Genomic DNA, 21,542 nt, shown 5'->3' with positions numbered 1-21,542 from the left:
TGGGGTGGATGGCACGGAAAGGCCTTCCCCTCGGGGCCACCAAGCCGGGCTACGGCATGCGGGAGGTGGGCGTGAGGAGGAGGAACGAAGGGGGGGAGCTTCCTGGCACGGGGCAGCCGTTAGCACGCTACGTCACTTACGTCAGCGCCAGACGGAGACACCCAGGAACATACGGAAGAGTACATAGGCCCCTCCTGCCCTTGGAGGACCCCTCGGTGGACCTCTTGGTGGTTGGCAACAGGGGGAACCACTGGTCCGTGCGCTCGGGGCTCCTGAGGGCGGGTCACAGGGTTCTCGCCCTCCTCGGCAGCCACCACCGCCCCTCACCCTGGCGGGCCGCCCTGCCCCAAAGCTGCAGCATGGTCGTGATTCAAACAGCCCTTGGAAAAGTTAGCAGTCCAGGCCTTGGCTGCCCCGGGAGCGCGTCCCGGCCCACTCCTTGCTGGCAGGCCTACAGACCACCTCACCAAACCTATGTTCTCTCTTCCTGGACTTCCGGCCATTAAGCAATGCCACAATCCAGTCTTGCATTGCAACAATTAATAAAGTAAAGTCAATCTTTGCAAATAAAAAGGAACCGTTTCACCACAACCTTCAGACAGTCGACATTCTGTCAGTCTCACCTCAAATGAGGGAAAAGATTGCATTTTTAACGACACTGCCTTCACACGTTCCATACTTGTCAGTACAGCAAAGGAACAGAATTCCAGCATGCAATACGAGTTCGGGATGACTGCAAACCACTTAAACACAGTCATACCTATATACTTGGTTAAACAGCGCCGATCAACTCCAAAACCACGCAGTTCTCGTTCTCGTTGCATTACCTTTATTGATGTACTTAGGCATTTACTATTATTTACTTATTTACGTCTTTATTCACTTTAACGACCATAATCTCCCTAGGAAGCTCTGGCTATTCTCAAACTTGGGAGCCTCCTCTCTGGGTCTTCCCAGGGATGGGCTCTGGGGCTTGGGCCTCTGCCTTGATCACTTTCGAATTTCTCTGTGAGTGTGTGTGAGTGTGTGTGTGTGAGTGTGTGTGTGTGTGTCTCTGTGTGTGTGATTCCTAACTGTGCTCTGCACGTGGAACGCCTGTGGCAATGCTTGGCCAACAGCAAGAGACTGGGCATCCACCAACCCAAGTTCAGGCGCCAGTCCTGTCACACACATGGAACCTAAAATAAAACTAGTAAATAGGTATGACGTCTTTAAATAGGGCAGGCTGTGTTTTGCTTCTTAAACTTTCTATCAAATCTCACTAGAATACCTCCTGGACTCCATGTTGCCAAACCACAATCCTTCATGGAAAACTAACTATGTTTTTCAGGTAAAATGGAAAAAATAAAAGCATCTGGCTGAATAACCTAGATATACATATATTATCCATCTTACCTGCTACATGACATGGATACACATTGTTTCTATAAGTACTGCTTAAGTACTTTCCCCAGACCTGTTTAATGCTGCACTATAGACCAGCTTCCCCGTTTAAGTGATTACCAGGAAGCAAGGCATGGCAGTATTCTTCTGTAATTCTAGGAGCCCAGAAACATTTGGGGAGATAGTGACCTGGGAGGCACCATGAATAATTTCATGAGAATGCACTACTAAGAGAAAATGGAAAAAGAAAAAATAAGGAAACAATGAATTACAGTATCATTCTGATAGGTATCCAGAAAGCAAGTTGGTCCTGGAGGGCTTGGCTGGCTGGGACAGTAAAGCACTACTCGAGAGCAGGTGTGCCTCCTCCACCTGGAGGAGCCAGTTGAGAGACTTGAGGCCTTGAGGTCAAGCTCCAGGACTACCAAAAATCAATCAACCAAACAAACAAAAGAAAAACTCACCAAGAACATCACAGCCACAACCAGGGAGCAAAGGTATAAAAGAAAACAGAAAAGACACTTTAAAAAACTTTCTGGACATAAAGCTCAGGTTGATGAAAGGATTTTACTCCGATTTAAACACAGCACAAAATATCACTTGGTACACAGTTAACATGAACACATCTTATGCTCCCAGTATTAATTAAACTTCATATAGCCATTAAAATATATTCCAGATGATCTATAGGTCACATACCTGTAATCCTTAGCTGCTCAGGAGATGCAGATTGAGAGTACATACCTTCTCAATGAGTTGAGACTTCATCTGAACCAAAAAGCTGAGCAGGCAGGGTGTGTGTGTGTGTGTGTGTGTGTGTGTGTGTGTGTGTGTCTTTGTGTGCGTGCGCATGGGCGCGCGTGTTTAGTCCCCAGGGACTCCAGAGGCTATAAGCAGGAAAAGTGAAGGTAGAGATCCAGTCCACACTAAAAGACCAAAGGTGTGGACCCAAGCGTGATGTGTCTGGCTAACCCAGACTATTGGCCTCATGAGCCTCTGCCACCTGGCTTAGCTCTACTCTTTCATGGCACTAACAAGGTAGCTACTTGGCAATTGCCTCTCAATATACAACATTCCTGTGAGAGGGAAAAACAAAGGATACTGGGGATGAGAGGTTGATGTTGATGAAGATGGAAATAAAAGTGCAGAAATCCTATATTAGGACTAAACCGAAGATGGGAACCGAAATGGAGATAATGCTCGCGATGTGCTGTTTTCAAGGTCTTATTTTGATGGGCCTACTATGTTCGAAATTGTATTTGTATTGCTCACTGCTTTGCAATACACATACCTGCCTACCAACAGCCTTCCGAGAACTTCATACAGAGAATTAAATGGTAGGTTGCAAGTGTAGCTTAGGTGGCAGAGTGACTGTCCACCAAGAACTGGGCCCTGAGTTCCTCTATCTGTATAATTTACAACAAAAATAAATGTCCACAAGTGCTTAGCTGGGCTCTGGTGGCTTAGACCTATAAGCTGCCATCTAAGAAGCCAGTTTCCCTGGTAGCCTAGGCAAGCAAATTAATCAGCAACAGACAGCACGTTAAGGTCAAGCTCCAGCATGAGCAACAATTAGAACCACATGCAAGAAACCAAAGAGAGAGAAAAAAATCCACCCAAAACAACACAAGTGAAAAAGAGTCTAGAGGACTTTCACTGTAGTTTTCAAATGAGCACAAAGGACAAGTTTTACATTGGTGGAGTCAAGAACATTGGGAAGAATAGGCTGTGAATGGAAAACAAGGATTGGGAAGGAGGCAGGGATTTGTTTCTTGAGTTTTTTTGTCTTTTCATGTTTAGTAGTCCAAAAATAAAATCCAGAAGTTTTTACTGTTTACATTTTGTCTTTGTACTTTGTCAAAACCTGGCTCTATTGACATATGACAAAACATAAGAATAAACAGCTCCCAAAGCTCTTTTTTGTTGTATCAAAAATATCATCATTCCTAAAACTTCTAAAATACAAAGGAGAAAAACATGTCTCTCAAAAGAATGTCCACACAGCCATGTGGATACTTGTCAGTATCCACTTGTGTGTGTGTGTGTGTGTGTGTGTGTGTGTGTGCGCGCGCGCGCGCGTGTGTGTGTGTTTGTATGTGTCTATCTGTATCTGTGTGTCCTTATATACGTGTGTGTGTGTGTGTGTGTGTGTGTGTGTGTGTGTACCATTTCTGGCCATGCTTTCCAAATACCCCTCAGATGGTACACTTCTTCAGTCTTTTTAAATTTTTTTTTATTGTAATTAGTAATAGGGTTACATGATATTTGCCAGATAGAAGGTGCATTAATTCACATACATTGATACCCTTTCACATGTCTTGGTACGCATTTCCCTCCCCCCCCACACCCCCCACCCGTCTTGGCTTTCCCCCCTTCCCTATCAAATTTCAAATAACCAAATACAAATAAATTCAATATATCAGATAACAAAGTGAGATACTATACCAATATGAGATAACCAAGGGACAGCAAAGGAGATGAGAGACAACATAGTACATTAAGGAAAACAATCATTCATTATATGGCTTTTGTTTCAATATCCTGGAGGTCCTTTCAATTAGCTTCATACTATATGGCCTTATGAATCAAGATTTTGCTCTATTGCAGATCTCTGCTAGTAGAGCCCAAGGTTTCTACTGATTATGACGAATGAGGGAAACCATTGAGCGTAAGTTCCTTTGAGTCTGGCTTACTTCACTTAATATGATTTTTTCTAAGTCTTTCCATTTCCTAACAAATGGGGCGATGTCATTCTTTCTGACAGCAACATAGAATTCCATTGTGTACAAATACCACAACTTGTTGATCCACTCATCAACTGAGGGACATCTAGGTTGGTTCCATATCTTTGCTATGGTGAATAGTGCTGCAATGAACATTGTTGTGCTAGCGGATTGAGTATGCCCTTGTTTCTGGATGGTTGGGTAAATGCCAAGTAGTGGAATTGCTGGGTCATAGGGGAGTTCTATGTTTAGCCTTTTGAGGCACTGCCACACTGCTTTCCATAGTGGTTGAACGAGTTTGCACTCCCACCAACAGTGTAGTAGTGATCCCTCCTGGCCACATCCCCTCCAGCATCTGTTGTCATTCGTTTTCCTGATCCTGGCCATTCTAACTGGAGTGGGGTGGAATCTTAGACTTGTTTTGATTTGCATTTCTTTTATGACCAGAGATGTTGTGCATTTCTTCATGTGTCTATAGGCCATTTTTGTTTCTTCTTCAGAGAAGACTCTCTTTAAGTCTTTGGTCTTTGAGGCTATTGTGAAAGGAGTTTCTTTCCTGATTATTGCCTGGTTCCTCTCACTGTTGGTGTAAAGGAAGGCAGTTGATTTTTGAGGGTTGATTTTATAGCCTGCTACTCTTCCAAAGTTTTGAATCAGCTCAAGGAGCTTGGGAGTAGAGTCTGTAGGATTCTTTAACTACAGAATCATGTCATCTGCAAAGAGGGATAGTTTGATTTCCCCTTTCCCTACTTGGATCCCCTTTATGCTTGCTTCTTGCCTTATTGCACTAGCTAGGAATTCTAGTACTATGTTAAAGAGTAGTGGAGAGAGTGGGCATCCTTGTCTCGTTCCTGATTTTAGAGGGAATGGCTTTAGATTTTCACCATTAAGTGTAATACTAGCAGTAGGTTTCTCATCCACAGCCTTTATTACATTGAGGAATGTTCCATGGATTCCTAGTTTCTCCAGAGCTTTTAACGTAAAGGGGTGTTGGATCTTGTCAAATGCCTTTTCGGCATCTATTGAGACAATCATGTGATTTTTGTCCTTGCTCCTGTTGATGTGTTGAATTATCTTAATTGATTTGCGTATGTTGAATCAGCTTTGCCTCCCTGTGATGAATCCAGTTTGATCATAGTGTATAATTTTTTGATGAGTTGTTGTAGACAGTTGGCCAGTATTTTGTTGAGAAGTTTTGCATCGATGTTCATCAAAGAAATAGGTCTATAGTTCTCTTTCTTTGATGAATCTCTGTCTGGTTTGGGGATGAGGGTTATACTGGCTTCATAGAATGAGTTTGATAAGGAACCTTCATTTTCAATTTCGTTGAAGAGCTTGAGGAGTAGTGGTGTGAGCTCTGCTTTGAAGACCTTATAGAATTCAGCTGTGAATCCATCTGGCCCTGGGCTTATCTTAGGTGGAAGTTCTCAGAGCTTGAAATAGGCCTGTTGAGTTGGCTTAGTTCTTCTTGGTTCAGTGTGGGTATGTTAATATTGGCTAGGAATTCATCCATACCATCTAGATTCTCAAATTTGTTGGCGTAAATGTTTGAGAAGTATTCCCTCATGATATTCTGGATCTTGGTAATTTCTGTCGTGATATTACCATTTTCGTCTGCGATTTTGTTTATTTCGATATGCTCTCTTCTTTTTTTTGGTAAGATTTGCTAAGGGCTTGTCAGTTTTGTTAATTCTTTCAAAGAACCAACTCCTTGTTTTGTTGATTCTTTCTATAGTTTTTTTGGATTCCAATTCATTTAATTCTGCTTTGATTTTAATAATTTGCTTTCTTCTACTGGGATTAGGGTTGGTTTGTTGCTCTTTTTCCAGGAGCTTAAGGTGAGACATTAACTTGTTGGTTTGCAATTTTTCCAACTTGTTGTTGAAGGCACTCAGCACTATAAATTTCCTCTGAGTACTGCCTTTGCTGTGTCCCAAAGGAGTTGGTATTTTGTGTGCTCCTTACTGTTAAATTTCATAAACTGTTGGATTTCTATTCTGATCTCTTCGATGATTCTTCAGTCTTTTGCTTTAAATTTAATTTTGTGTCAGGGTGATGTACGGAGGGGTTACATTTACATATGTAGAATTCTTGTTGGACGTTGTGACTCCCTCCCCTGTTTTTCTCCTGCTTTCTCTTACTCAAACCCCTCCAAACTGTTCAGTATTTATTTATCAGAAATAGATTTCAGGGTTAGAACTCTGGACCTTGAGCCTGCTCTGCTTTTTTGCTTGCTTGATTGGCTTGGTCCTTAGGACATGCAACATGCCTTCACAGAGGCTTTCTGTGGGTTATTCTGGAAAAGGGGTGTAACAGACTTTTATGCCAGGGTGACTGAAAACTGTCTCCCCAGGGTCCTTAGGGATTGGAAATTATTGTCCTCTTGGGCTTTTCAATGCAATTGGTGTGAGTCATGGGTAGCTGGCTAGACTGAGAGATTTTTCAAGAATCAGAGGATTTGCCTGTTGCAAAGAGCTCCTGATTGTCACATACCCATCCCATCTGTAACTTAAAAGCATTTGATTGGCCTTTAAAACAAGGAAAATAGCATGTATGCAAGCCTTTCTTCATTATATGGGCAAGCATGCTACCCATCACTGAGACATGTTGGTGGCATTCTGTTTTCCAAAGAAAATGAAATAAAAGAACAGTGGCTTTGGATTTTTCCTCATGCTGCTTCCATTTACATAAAATAAAGAGTAATCTGAACATGTGGAGACATTTCAATACTACAAAAAGTCATGACCTTGTATATGGGGAATTTGCACACATCTAACACCCAAAGCAAGGTTTGATGGAGGTTTACCGAATTAAGCGCATTAATTTACAAAGGTAGCCATGAGATGTCCTGGTGCAGTGGGTGCAGTCTCAGAAATTTGAAAGTGCTTGATTCCTTGTAGGGGCCTCACTGCCATTTGGACAAAGCAACGTTCTCACCCTAACTCTTCACGTGGTCTTCCCTATGAATGATTCTGCATCCTGTCCACTCATATAGTGTTGGTTCTGTAAGTCTAGGGCCCATACTCATTCCTTTTCTTCTTTCTTTTGTTCTCTTTCTTTTTCTTTTCTTTCCTTTTTCTCTTTTTTACTGATTCTTACACAATGATTGCTGTAATTATCCTACCACTTATGTAGGTACTCAAGAGATCTGGGCTCCTTAGATTATGAGTAAGTCTATTTCAATCAATCCATAGTGTTGGTCTTCTGCTTCATTCAAGTACAAATCCTTCCACACAAGTTAAAGTTGTTTGTTCTTGGACAGTAGTCTCAAAGGTTTGAAATCCTGAGAGATGCATGCATCCAGGAAAACGGCCCATTGTCTCAGTGCAAAGCTGCACACAGGTCCCCTTTCCCCTTCTTTTCCATGCAGAGCCACAGGTGTCCTTCCCTAGAAGTCTCCACCCAACACTTGGGTAGCCCAGACGCTCCTCTTGGTAATGGGATTAGTGGGAGATGCCCCAGCCTCTTCAGTAACCTCCTTTCCTCTGGGATCACATCCCGGATTTCCCCACCATGCTTCATTTGGAGCTGGGGATTGCTGAGGTCTGAGGACACAACCCCATGCAACATGGCCAGTCCTCCTCCCTGCCCTGCTGTGCATGTGTGTAGACTCTACAGAGCTATACCACATGTGGGTTAGCACTTCGGGTACTTCTAATAAACAGTTTTCTGCCAGAATGTTCTCCTAGCAGCTGCCTGTGGGTCTAACCTCACAGCTTGAGGCCTATAGCCCAGAGAGGTTCCTTGGCTGGGATCGCTAGCTTCCCTTCTGTTCTCTTTCTGAGGATGAATTTATATCCTGATCTCTGCTGCCAGGACCCTAACTGCTGAAGGGTCTCCCTACTTCATTTTTCTGATTTCCCACTCTTGACCCTGCATCCAACCACACTGCTCTCCCCGGACCCCTAGATGTATGGAGAGAAACAGCCCTGTAGGCCCTCTGACTCTTCTGTTTCTCTTTTGATGCCAAAAGTCTCCCTATACTTCCTTGGATGACCACTTCCCATTTGGAGCATGCCATTGCAGATTTTACCCTCTGCAGCTAAGTCAGGCCCACAGAGGGATAAATAGCTCAATGTGTATGGACAAATATAACTCCCGTTCTTAACAAGTTCTTCCAGCTAAGACCTGCATAAACCCTATTTCTATTACACATTAATCTCCTAGTTGCTTCAACTGGAAGTAAAAGGGGCAAAGGCTCATTTGAGCCAGGGCTCTGTTTCAAAGGGAGCCCCAGCAGAAGTGGCCCTCTGAGACTCTTATCCAGTTAACCAGGAGGATGCTGGAAGTCAAACTGTGGTTCAAGTCATACAGCACTCACCTTGAGCTAAAGAGTGCAAGGACAATGCCCAGACCCTGGGTTAAAACTCCACACCCTCGACAAGCCATCCCTGCAATGTGCACCTCGGAGCCTGGAGACAAAACTAGTTCCCGCATAGAGGAATCACCGAGAAGAGTAAGAGGGCATGGTGTCACATCCTAAATCAAGTCACTGTAGCCTGCTCTTTCTTAACTAACCTCAGCTCGGAAATCTAACATACACACAGAAAGGAAGAAAGAAAGAAAGAAAGAAAGAAAGAAAGAAAGAAAGAAAGAAAGAAAGAAAGGAAGAAAGAGAGAGAGAAAGAAAGAAAGAAAGAAAAAAAGAAAGAAAGAGAGAAAGAAAGAAAGAGAGAGAAAGAAAGAAAGAGAGAGAGAAGGGGGGAGAGAGAAAGAGAGAAAGAAGGGGGGGAGAGAGAAAGAAACAAAAAATACCAAAGCCTGCCTGTCCTATGCTCAGGTCAGACCTGTCTTTCTTCCTATGGGACAGGAACTTAATGTGAGCCTTAGACTCATGACAGTTTGCCTTCGCACTGTTCTGGGTGTCCTACCCAGACATCTTCACTTTGTGGCAGAAGGTGAGGTCCTGTGAGGATTTAAGCAGCCATGTAAGGTCTGAGACAGCAGGCTCCAAATGTCTCAGTTCCAGACACAAGTCAGACACTGTATCTCCCATCATGTTACACTTTCTCTTTTGAAAGATGGAAGCTCATTTTAAATACTCCTAAGGCATTTACTTACTAAAAAGTTCTTGTCCAAGATTCCACACTAGCTTAAAATTCAGTTCAGTCTTCACATGTCTCCATTGAGGGCGCCACCTCAGTTTTAACCCCAAACACCTTCTTCAGCAATCGTGGTGACCAGTATCCACACGCTGAGTCCCATGATCAGCCGCTCTGTTCCCAGGTGAGCCGACTAGATGTGAATACTGCTTCTGCTATGCCAAACTTCTAACAAAACCAGTGAAATTTGGCCAAGAGCATCTTCAAGAAGAGATATTTTTTCCTTCTGAAAAGAACCCAGTAGTCCTCTAGGAATCACAGAAGAGAGCATTCCACAGTTAAGCACATGATTTTGGAGTGAAGAATTCCACGATAATCTGCTGGTCCAGGCTGTTAGTGAGTCTTCCTGTGCTCCCTGTGGGCCCCCTTCATCAGGTATTGCAAAGCCATCATCCATGGCATAGGGAATGTCTGCAATCCTCTGCAACTCAGGGTCATTTCCCCTCTCACTCTCCTGGCAAATCAACTCCGTGTTGCTTAGCTTTCCGAGGCAGAAATCTCTCCCTTTCTCCTAATCTTCAACGGTCAGTCTCAATCCTTTGACCCGTTGCATCCATCTGGCTGCTTCATCATCCCTGTTCTCCACACCAGGATTCATTCACACTACTGTTGGGCCAGACTTAGCTGAAGCAGCAGCTCCGTGTGTCAAACTGGGGCTCAGGGGAGATGGTCTGCAAGAGCCAAGAGGTTTCTTGGGTTTGTTCAGGGCTGAAGCAACAAGGGTAGGAGCCAGTGCAGTTTCCCCAGCGTGTCCAGCAGCTACAGGATCATGGTCTTCTCCATCATGGTTTGCATGAAAAAATTTTTTGAACCACTTGACAAATTCAAAATTGGCCTGCAGCTTTCCTTTTACTCACTAATCCACAGGAATTGTTTTGTCAACACCCATTCTCTTAAAACCTGCTTGGAGTATTTTGAATTTATGGTTATATTCATGTTCTATCATAGCTTGGAATTTCACTTTCTTCGAGGCAATAGAGCCAGGGAATAGCGTGTCCATAAACAGAGAGTAGATGACACCTGGCACAACTGTTCAGTCTTTGCCAGGTTCATTTGTAGAAACTCATTGATCCAGGCCAGCGTAACCTGTTGACTTGGGTCATCACTGCTTATGGAAGTTGAGTACACATTCACTGCCATCTTCACCTCTCGGTGGAACCGCGTTCACACCCTGGGCCCCAGGTCATCCAAGTTTTTTGTGTTTTTTTTTTGTTTGTTTGAGTGATAATTTTTCAGGTTAAAAAGTGTTCACAAGATAAATAAAACAAACTCAAGAGAATCATTGTAGATCAGAATACGTATAGTAATTTTGATAAAATACAAAAATTATACTGTTACCAAATACAAAGAAAAACAGTCAAGAGAAGCAGGTGAATGAGACCTTGTCCAAGGAATGTATTAACCAAGATGGATCAAGAAAAACTTCCTGATCATGAGAGTGAAATTTCTTTTCTATGCCTCCTAGTTGCCCGGCCTTCCTTTTTTTGTAGTGAGTTATATACTTCAGAGCCATTAGTCTTTCGTAAATCATCAAGCACCTCTTTTCCATGGCTGCTCTGTTTCTGCCTTGCATGTTTCTCTGTCCACTGCCTGGCATTCTTGAGGAAAACCGGCTTGTTATATTTAAATTCTGAGGAAATATCAGCCATGAGTGGGTCATCAGGGTTAGGTTCTGATATGAGCAGCTGGATAGAGGTCAATACAACAGCAATATTGAGGGATGGTCTCAAGCACTGTTGGGTGGCAATTTGAGAACATCTAGACAGATCCTTCCAGCAGAGTCAATGTTTGGATGATAGATAGGAGTCAGAAATCAAATTTGTGGAGGTTCAAATGGGTACCTCTCAGGAATAGTAACTTCCAGGTTGAAAATACCTTTCTCATAAGGTGTATTGGTTTCTACATGCTTGAAGATCACCCATTTGGTCCTTTTCCTGCTAGCATGTGATGCCTGGGGGAGGATCTGTGGCTAGTATCTGAAGTTCTCTTTTCATCCAGGAGGCTCTCTGCATGATTCCCAAGTAAAATGAGCCACATACTTTACACCAATAGATGCTTGAGATGGACTGTGCAAGCTCACCGTACCCCAGCAGCGGGTGACCCTGGCTGGAGACCAGCTCCCCAGTTTTAATTCTCTGCCCTGAACCACTTTTTGTGTGACTATGTATTCTTACTGCTAAGCTCCTGCCTTGTAAGATTTCTTGCAGAGTTCATCCAAAGTATGGTTTCCTGTTCATCACCATGGAAGGGCCAGTGCTGCCTTCTTATAGAGTAGGTGACATGTATCTGCCTTCAACCCTTAAATGACCGCATGGGGATGCCCCTTGGCAGCAGGAAGTATCCAGGGAGACTCAGCACCCGTCTGTAACTCTCAACAGGCTAGAAGGTTAGATCAGCCCAGGAACATGGCCCCTTCCCTGCATGCAGAGCTACACATAGGACCCCCCACTTGGTGGGGTTTCCCTAGAAAGGAAGTCTCTGCCCACCACCTGCAAAACCCAGAGGACTGGCATAACTGAAAGCAGGCAGTGAGAGGTACCCCAGTCTCAGAAGTCACCTCCCTTCCTGTGGATCACCTCCTGAAATGCCCTGATCTAGCCTCCTTTGGTCTCTGCTAGGTTCCCAGGCTCTCATGCATCAGTCTCCACACATCTTCACCGTGACCTGGGGGCTGGTGAAAGCAAATAAGGTCCTTCTCTTCAGCCCACAATGGAGGGGAGGCATAGAACAGAGGTGTCTGATCCAACATAGAGGGGTTGTAAGGTGGAAAGTGGAACATGCATTACTGCAGAGTTGTAGTGTAGGAAATGTAGTGTTGTAATGGAATTGTGGGAATAAGGAGCTGTGGCTTACATCCCTTCCCACTGCCTCTGTTTTCCCAGACCTACCCTTCCCCCTGCCCTCTGTTTAACCAGATGAAGTCTATATCTTGAGACAACTATCACTCATGTACATGACCATGACCCGATGCATCCTGCTACGTGTGAAATGCACCTATTACCCTATAGATATAGAAACATGGAATCTATAGCTGTAACCCCCCTACCCCCCAGGATGGTTGCTGACCTTACACAATATCTTTAAAAGAAAAGAGCTTGGGCCTGAAGGCTTTAAAATCTGCCTGCTTTCACACATGGGGGTTGCACTCTGAGATCCCGTACTTAGGATGTATTCTCTATGCATTGGTTCCTTCGTTGCTCAATATACTTTTAAAACCAGATTCTGTTGTGAGTGGTCTCACAGCCCTCCAATTCCTGGACCCTACTTCCAAGTCAGAAAGAGAGTGAGATCACAGATCCTTAAGCAAGCCCAAGTTGATCTAGCAGATGACTAGTAAGTAACTCAATGTCCTGCCCTCCAGGCTCTTTTTAGGAGAGCTGCTTTCTACCCCACCTCATTTTCACTGTCAGGACATAGTATGGTTTTGTGTAATGATCGACATACCCATTGGCATATAAAATAAGTTGCAAAAAGCACAAGGTACCTTCGTGGATCTGGCAGCCTGCAATTCTTTAGTTATGCCTAATAAAATGAGAGAAGATAGATAAAGCCAAGTGGAAACTCAAGTGCATATGAACATTCTGCTGCCCTGGCCTAGCACTTTGGTTTTCCTTACAGACTCCACAGTGCCCTTCAAGTATTTCCATAAATGCCACAAACGTTTGGCGTTCTCTAAGCCAGTACTTCGATACTTGTTTTTCCCAAGTAACTGGTTGTCTCTTTACGCGATGGGAAAGAGTTCAAATTAAACAGAGTAAGAAACCCCCCAGTACATTTCATCTTTAGGAGGGTGATTTTGCGCAGGGATTGATGGCCCCAAACTCTCATCCTAGTTACTTAGTAGGCTGATGTCAGAAGACAAGAGATTCCGTGCCAGCCTTGGAAGAAAATTTTTGTGATCCTCTCCAATCTGCCAGTGTCAGTGCCTCAGGCCTGTGATCCAGGCTACCCAGGAGGCTGACATCTGAGGCTTATGCTTCCAAGCTAGCCTGGTAGGGAAAGTCTATGAGACTTATCTCGGTGAACCAACAAGCTATCCAGAAGTAATGCTGTGGATCTTACGGTACAAAGCAAGCCTTGAGCACAAAGAGCTCTGGAACAGCTCAGTGCCGCAAGACTTTGAAATTCAGGATGGAAAAAACAACAACAAGAAGGAAACCTGCAACATATTAAGAGTGAACCTCAGGTCTAAAGATCCTGAGCCAGGGCAGTAACCTCCTGAGTGACCTGCTAAGGTCAATTCAGTGTCCTGGGAACAACAACAACAACAAAAACCACAGACATTTAAACCATTAAACAATCCATGGTCATGCCAAGCAAAAGTTAAAACACCTAAGGTCTTAAATCTTGATCCACTCCCATGTTTTGCTTTTATTTCTGTGAAGTAAACAAACCCAAGTGGCTTGTTCCTGAAACCCTTACATCTCCAGAGGTGAGAGCTGAAAACTCTCTGGGTAAGAGCAGAAAATCCCTGCTGAGTCTCCCATCTCCCATTAACCACTCATAAACTGTCAGTGGAGCTGTGGCTCAAAGTGTTAGAATACCAGGCTTGAGTTAAAAGACTCTTGAGGAACAGCTGCCAGGTCCCAGTTTGAACTCTCAACCGCCCACAATACATAAATAAATATAAGTAAGTTAAAAGGTAAATATTCTCTGACTTTACTTCAAGCAATTCCTTTGCACCATAATGAGTTTATTGTGGGCATTCCTTTTTTAAAAAAAATTTTTATGTTCTTTTTTTTAAAAAGATACTATTAACCTTGATTTTTACATCGTCTTTCAAATGTCATGCTTAACAAACAAGTATTCTATATACAATCCCTGGCACATAGAATTTAGAACATATTTCAAATTAAGCTGAGGGTTTGTATGTCACAGATACATATTAATCTATATAATATAACATTATGGCTATAGACATATATTTTTATGACTGTGTAGTTATATCTCCAAGACCATGGCCATAACCTTGGGTACCTAAATACTGAGTATCACTCTTGTACTGTTTGGATCTAATATCCACATATTAAGGATACCATGTGCCCTTTATTCCTTATCTCACTCAACATGATTTGCTCTAATTTTATCCACTTCCCAGCGAATGGCACTATTTTATCTCATCTGTTGGCTATGTAGAATTCCATTGTATACATCTACCACAAGTTTTGTATCCATTCATCTGCAATAGAGCACCTGGGTTGTTTCCAATGCTTGGCTATTGTGGACAGTGCAGTGATGAACATGGCTGAGCATCATATCCCAGGTTATGATGCTCAGGGTAGATGCCCAGGAGTGGTATGGCGGGATCGTAGGGAAGGTCTAGTTTCAGTTTTTAAAGAAACCTCCACCCCTAACTGCCATCCAGAGTGGGTGAACGAGTTTACGTTCCCACCAGCACTGTAGTAGGGTCTCTCTTTCTCATTGGGGTAAGGTGATATCTTAGGGTTGGTTTTACTTGCATTTCCTCTATGACCATGGATGATGAGCATATTTTTCTCATATGTTTTTCTGCCATTTTAACCTCTTCTTTGGATAAGTCTCTCTTTAGTCCCCTTCCCCATTTAGTGATTCATTTGTTGGGCTTGGTGGGGGGGGCGGTTCCCAGTAGATTCTGGATGTTAAGCATTTGTCTTATGTATTATTGGTAAATATTTTTTTCCCATTTGGTTGGCTGTCTCTCTTCTTTAGTAGCTATGCTTTTATCTGTGCAGAAACTTTTTATTTTTAGGTAGTCCCGTTTGTGGAATCTCTGTCCAATCTGATTTGATCCTAGGACTCTCTGTTCAGGAAGTTTTTTTGCCTGTATCTATGAGTTCCAGTGTCTCTCCTACTCTATCGTGTAGCAGTTTCAGGGTTTCAGGTCTGATATTGGGGTCTTTGATCCATTTTGAGTTAGTGCTTGTGCATGGCGAAAGGCTAGGATCAGTTGTTAGTTTTCTGTCCAATTTTCCCAGCACCACAAATTGAACAAGCTGTGTTTGTTCCACTGTATATCTATGGCTCTTTTTTTGAAAATAAGTTGGTGATAGGTATGTGGTTTCATTTCTGGATCTTCTATTCTGTTCCAGTGATCTTCTGGTCTATTTTTTTTTGCCAGTCCTGGGCTTGAGCTCAGGGCCTGAGCACTATTCTTGGACTTTCTCAAGGCTAGCGCTCTACCACTTGAACCTTAGCACCACTTCTGGCTTTTTTTCTATATGTGGTACTGAGGAATCGAACCTGGGTCTTCATGCATGCTAGGCAAGCACTTTAACCACTAGGCCAAACTCCCGGCCCCTGGTCTATTTTTTTTTTAATGTGTGTGTGTGCCAATACCATGTTCGTTCTTTATTTATGGCTCTATAATAGAGTTTGAGTCTGGTATTGTATTACCACCTGCATTGCTCTTTTTGCCTAGAATTGATTTTGGCTATCCTAGGCCTCTTGTTGTTCCACATGAACCTTTGGACGACACCTGCTATTTCAGTAAAGAATGTCTTTGGGATTTTGATGGGAATTGCATGGAATTTGTAGATCAATTTTGGCAGTATGCCCATTTTCACTATATTGGTTCTCCCTTCCCATGAGCATGGGATGTCTTGGTACCCACTTTAATTACTTTCCTTAGGCTTTTTTTAGTTTTCATTAAATTATTCCTTTACATGTTTGGTTACGTTAATTCCTAAACATTTTACTCCTTGAGGACTATTGCAAATGGGATCATCTCCTTCTGGTTGTGTATTGTTGGCATACAGAAAAGGCTACTGACTTTTGCAGGTTGATTTTGTATCCTGCCACTTTGCTAAAGTGATTGATTAGATCTAGGACTTTGGGAGTGGAGTTTTAGAGTCGCTCAGGTATAGGATCGTGTCATGTGCAAATAGGGATAGTTTGATTTCTTTCTTTCCCTATGTTGATCCCTTTGATGTACTTCTCTTGCTTTATTGCTCTGGCTAAGGATTCCAGCACTATATTGAAGAGAAGTAGACAGAGAGGGCATCCCTGACTAACTCCTGACTTTAAGGTAAATGGTTCTAATCTTTTTCCATGTATTTAGTATGATGCTGGCTATAGGATTTTGTTGCATATGGCTTTAATTATTTTAAGGGATGCACCTCCTATGCCTACTTTTTCCATTGCTTGGAACATGAATGGACATTGTGTTATGTCAAATGCTTTCTAAGCATCCTGAGAAATTATCCTACAGTTCTTAACCTCACCTCTCTTGATATGATGTATTACATTAATTGATTTGCTACTGCTAGGCCAGCCTTGCATCTGTGGGATAAAGCCTACTTGATCATAGTGTATAATTTTTAAAATTTGTTTCTGGATCCTGTTGGCTAGTATGTTATTGAGGAGCTTTGCATCTGTGTTCATTAGAGAGATTGATCTGTAGTTCTCTCTTTTGTTGTTGTTGTGTCTTTCCCTGGTTTGGGGATAAGTGTGAAATTAGCTTCATAAAATGATCTTGGTATGGCTCTTTCTGCTTCTGTTTCTCAGAAGAGTTTCAGGAGTGTAGGTATTAATTCTTCCTGAAAAGTCTTGTAGAATTCCGTAGCAAAACCTTGCTTCCGCTATCTCATTGTATGAAACTGGTCTGTTCAGTCGGCTTATCTCTTCTTGGTTCGATGTGGGTAGACTAGATTTGGTTTAGAAACTATCCATTTCTGCTAAATTTTTCTGTTTCTTTGAATATAGGCCCTGGAAGTACTTACTCAGAATGGACTGAATTTCTTGAGTGTCAGTCGTGATTGTTCCCTTAGGGTCTCTAATCCTGTTTATTTGAGTCTCTGCTCTCCTTTTCTTGATTAATCTTGCCAGAGGTCTGTCAATTTTGTTGTCTCTTTCAAAGAAACAACTTTTTGATTTATTAATTTTATGTATAGGAGACTTCATTTCAATTTCTGATATTTCCGATATTTCTGTCCTCTAGTTGTTTCAGAATTAACTCTTTCTTGCTCCTCTTGGCGCGCCAATTTCTCCTTTAGGGTTGTTTACATGAGCTTCTTCTGTCTTTTTGATGTGGGCTCCTACTGCGTTTCGGGGCCTGCCTGCTTGCTTGCTTGCTTTCTGTTTTTTTTGTTGTTCTTTTCTTTTTGCCAGTCAGACCTGAGCACTGGCCCTGGACTTTCTCAAGGCTAGAGCTCTACCACTTGATCCTTAGCACCACCTCTGACTTTTTTTTCCCCATGTATGTTGTACCGAGAAACCGAACCTGCGTCTTTGTGCATGCTGGACACTGTACCAGTAGGCCAGACTCCCAGCTGGGCCTTGTTTCTTATGCCAATCTGATGTTCTGTGTCTTTTTTTTTCAGTTTGATATAGAGATTTTATTTTCTTTGAATCCAAACCCAAGTGGTATAGCAGGATCATAGTTCTATTTTTACATTGTCATTTTTTTAAAATTAAAGAATTTATTAACATTGATTTTTACAGCTTATTACAAATGACATGTTTAACAAACAGGTATCGAAGATGGGAATCTCTATGATACAATCACTGGCACTTAGATTTTAGAACATAATCAAAATTAGTCTAAGGGTTTATATATCAGAGATACATATTAATTTATGTCATAAAACATTATGTCTATGGACTCATAGGTTTTTATGTCTAGGTAGTTGTGTTTATATTTCCAATACCATGGCCATAGCATTGGGTATGCAAATATTGAGTCCTCACTCTTGTACTCTTTGGATCTAATAGCCACATATTAAGGATACCATGCGCCTTTTGTTCCTTTGGTTTTGACTTGTCTCACTCAACATGATTCGCTCTAGATTCATCCACTTCCCTGCAAATGCCATTATTTTATCTTGTCAGTTGGCTATGTAGAATTCCATTGTGTACATATCTATATCTATATCTATATCTATATCTATATCTACTACATTTTCTGTATCCATTCATCTGCAGTAGGGCATCTGGATGTTTCCATCGCCTGGCTATTGTGAATAGTGCAGAGATGAACATAGCTGAGCAGGTGTCCTTATCATATCTTGGGTTATGATGTTCAGGGTAGACACCCAGAAGTGGTATGGCGGGATCATAGGGAAGATCAATTTTCAGTTCTTCAGGAAACCTCTACACTGCTTTCCAGAGTAGCTGAACTAGTTTACATTCCCACCAGCAGTGCAGTAGGGTTCCTTTTTCTCCACAACCCGCCAGCAACTGTCATTGTCTGACTTCAAAATCTTGCCATTCTTGTTGGGGTAAGGTGGTATCCTAGGCTTGTTTTCATTTGCATTTCCTTTATGACCATGGTGATGAACATTTTCTCATATGTTTTTCTGCCGTTTCAATCTCTTCTTCTGATAAGTCTCTCTTTAGTTCCCTTGCCCATTTAGTGAATGGTTTGTTGGGTTTGTGGGGGGGGGGGGATTAGTTTCTTGAGTTCCCTGTAGATACTGGATATTAAGCATTTGTCAGATGTATTATTGGTGAATATCTTTTCCCAGTTGGTTGCCTGTCTCTCTACTTTTGTGACTATGCTTTTATCTGTGCAGAAACTTTTTATTTTCAGGTGGTCCCATTTATCGAGTCTCTCTCCAATCTGCTGTGACCCTGGGATTCTGTTCAGGAATCTGTTGCCTGTGCCTACGAGTTCCAGTGTCTCTCCTACGCTATCATGTAACAATTTCACGGTTTCCAGTCTGAAGTTGAGGTCTTTGATTCACTTTGAGTTAATGCTTGTGCATGGCGAAAGGCTAGGGTCATATTTTAGTTTTCTGCATGTGGCTGCCCAGTTTTGCCAGCACCAATAATTGGTATATCTTTGGCTCCTTTGTCAAATACAAGTTGACTATAGGTATGTGGTTCTGTTTCTAGACCTTCTATTCTGTTCCACTGATCTGGTCTGTTTTTTGCAAATACCATAGCTCTATAGTAGAGTTTGAAGTCTGGCATTGTAATACCACCAGCATTGCTCTTTTTGCCTAGAATTGTTTTGGCTATTGTAGGTCTTTTCTTGTTCCATATGAATCTTTGGATTATATCTTCTATTTCAGTAAAGAATGTCTTTGGGATTTTGATGGGGAATGCATTGAATTTGTATATCAATTTTGGCAGTATGGCCATTATCACTATGTTGGTTCTCCCTAGCCATGAGCATGGGATGTCTTTCCATTTCCTAGTGTCCTCTTTAATTTCTTTCATTAGGCTTTTATAGTTTTCATTAAATAATTCCTTTACATCCTTGGTTAAGTTTATTCCTAAGTATTTTATTCTTTTGGGGGCTACTGAGAGTGAGATCATTTTCTTGATTTGGCCTTCTGTTTGTGTATTGTTGGTGTACAAGAAGGCTACTGAGTTCTGAAGGTTAATTTTGTATCCTGCCACTTTGATAAAGTAGTTTACAAATTCTAGGAGCTTGGGAGTGGAGTTTGTTGCGTCACTCGAGTAGAGGATCATCATGTCATCTGCGAATAGGGATAGTTTAATTTCTTCTTTCCCTATGTGGATCCCTTTGGTGTCCTTTTCTTGCCTTATTGCTCTGGCTAAGGGTTCCAGCACTATCTTGAAGAGAAGTGGAGAGAGTGCGCATCCCTGTCTACTTCCTGATTTTAAGGTAAATGGTTCCAGTCTTTCACCATTTAGTATAATACTGGCTGTAGGTTTGTCACCCATGGCTTTAATTATTTTAAGGAATGTACCTCTTATTCCTATTTTTTTCTAGTGCTTTCAACATGAATGGATGTTGTATTTTGTCAAATGCCTTCTCCGCGTCCAGAGAAATTATCATATGATTCTTATCTTTAGCTTTATTGATGTGATGTATTACATTCATTGCTTTGTGAATGTTAAACCAGCCTTGCATCTGTGGGATGAAGCCTACTTGATCATTGAGCATACTTTTTAAAATTTGTTTCTCAATTTCTTAAAAATAATTTTATTGCGATTAATAGAAGGATCACATTATATTCATCAGATAGAAGATGCATAACTTTCCAAACATTGATACCCTTTTTCATGACATGGTCCCCATTTCCCTCCCACCCTCCCCCCACTTATCTTGAACTCTCCCCTTCTCTATCCAATTTCAAATAACCAATTAGGCATATATGAAATATATCAGATTTGTTTCTGGATTCTATTGGCTAGTATTTTATTAAGGAATTTTGCGTCTGCGTTCATTAGAGAGATAGGTCTGTAGTTTTCTTTTTCTTTTTTTTCATTGTGTCTTTCCTTGGTTTGGGGATGAGTGTAATATTAGCTTCATAAAATGAGTTTGGTATTGCTCTTTCTGCTTCTATTTCCCGGAAGAGTTTCAAGGGTATAGGTGTTAGTTTGGTATTGCTCTTTCTGCTTCTATTTCCCGGAAGAGTTTCAAGGGTATAGGTGTTAGTTTGGTATTGCTCTTTCTGCTTCTATTTCCCGGAAGAGTTTCAAGGGTGTAGGTGTTACTTCATCTTTAAACGTCTTGTAGAATTCCGCAGTGAAAATATCTGGACCTGGACTCTTTTTCGTTGGCATTTCTCTGATTGCTTCCACAATTTCATTGTAAGAGATTGGTTGGTTCAATTTGTTTAACCTCTTCATTGTTCAATGTGGGTAGCCTATATTTATTTAAGAAAGCATCCATTTCTACTAGATTTTCTTGTTTCCTTGAATATAGGCCCGGTAGTATTTATTCATAATGGACTGAATTTCTTGGATATCAGTTGTAATTGTTCCCGTGAGGTCTGTCATCTTGTTTATTTGAGTCTCCCCTCTCCTTTTTTTTTGATTCATCTTGTCAGGGGTCTGTCTATTTTGTGACTCTTTTGAAGAACCAACTTTTTGATTTATTAATTTTGCATATAGTAGATCTTATTTCAATCTCTGATATTTCTGATTTTATTTTTGCTATTTCTGTCCTGCCAGTTGCTTTAGAATTAACCTTTTCTTGCTCCTCTAGGTGTTTCAGTTTCTTTTTTAGGTTATTTACATGTTCTTCTTCTGTCTTTTTAATGTGTGCTCCTAGTGCGATAAATTTGCCTCTTAGAACTGCCTTCGCTATGTCGCATAAGTTCCTTTGTGATGTCTCTTGATTGTCATTACATTCAAGGCAGTTTTTAATTTCTTCTCTGATCTGATCTGTAACCCAGGAGTTATTCAGAAGTACATTGTACACCTTCCAAGTGTTTGAATGTTTTTTTGACTTTGACTGCATTGTTCAGAACTAGTCTGACTCCACAGTGGTCAGATAGAATGCATGGGATTCTATCAGTCCTCTTGTATCTGCTTAAGTTTTCTGTATGAACTATTATATGATCTATTTTGGAGTGTGTTCCAGGTGCTTCTGAGAATGGTGTAAAAAGTTTTGCTCTTGGGTGGAAGACTCTGTGTATATCTGTTAAGCCCAGCTGGGCTA

General features: G+C 41.7%; 2 pseudogenes; both read right to left on the bottom strand.

Annotated features, from left to right (window-relative positions):
• Positions 1–9,341: 9,341 nt before the first annotated feature.
• Positions 9,342–10,348, bottom strand: LOC150040324 (microtubule-associated protein RP/EB family member 1 pseudogene; annotated as a pseudogene).
• Positions 10,349–10,565: 217 nt separating this feature from the next.
• LOC150040323 (ubiquitin-conjugating enzyme E2 T pseudogene) lies at positions 10,566–11,220 on the bottom strand (annotated as a pseudogene).
• Between the last annotated feature and the right edge of the window lie 10,322 nt (positions 11,221–21,542).

This window comes from Megascapheus bottae, chromosome Y (assembly GCF_031878675.1).
Source record: "Megascapheus bottae isolate mThoBot1 chromosome Y, mThoBot2.hap1, whole genome shotgun sequence".
In the NCBI taxonomy this organism is placed as follows: Eukaryota; Metazoa; Chordata; class Mammalia; order Rodentia; family Geomyidae; genus Megascapheus; species Megascapheus bottae.
This window is presented reverse-complemented; position numbering and strand designations above follow the sequence as displayed.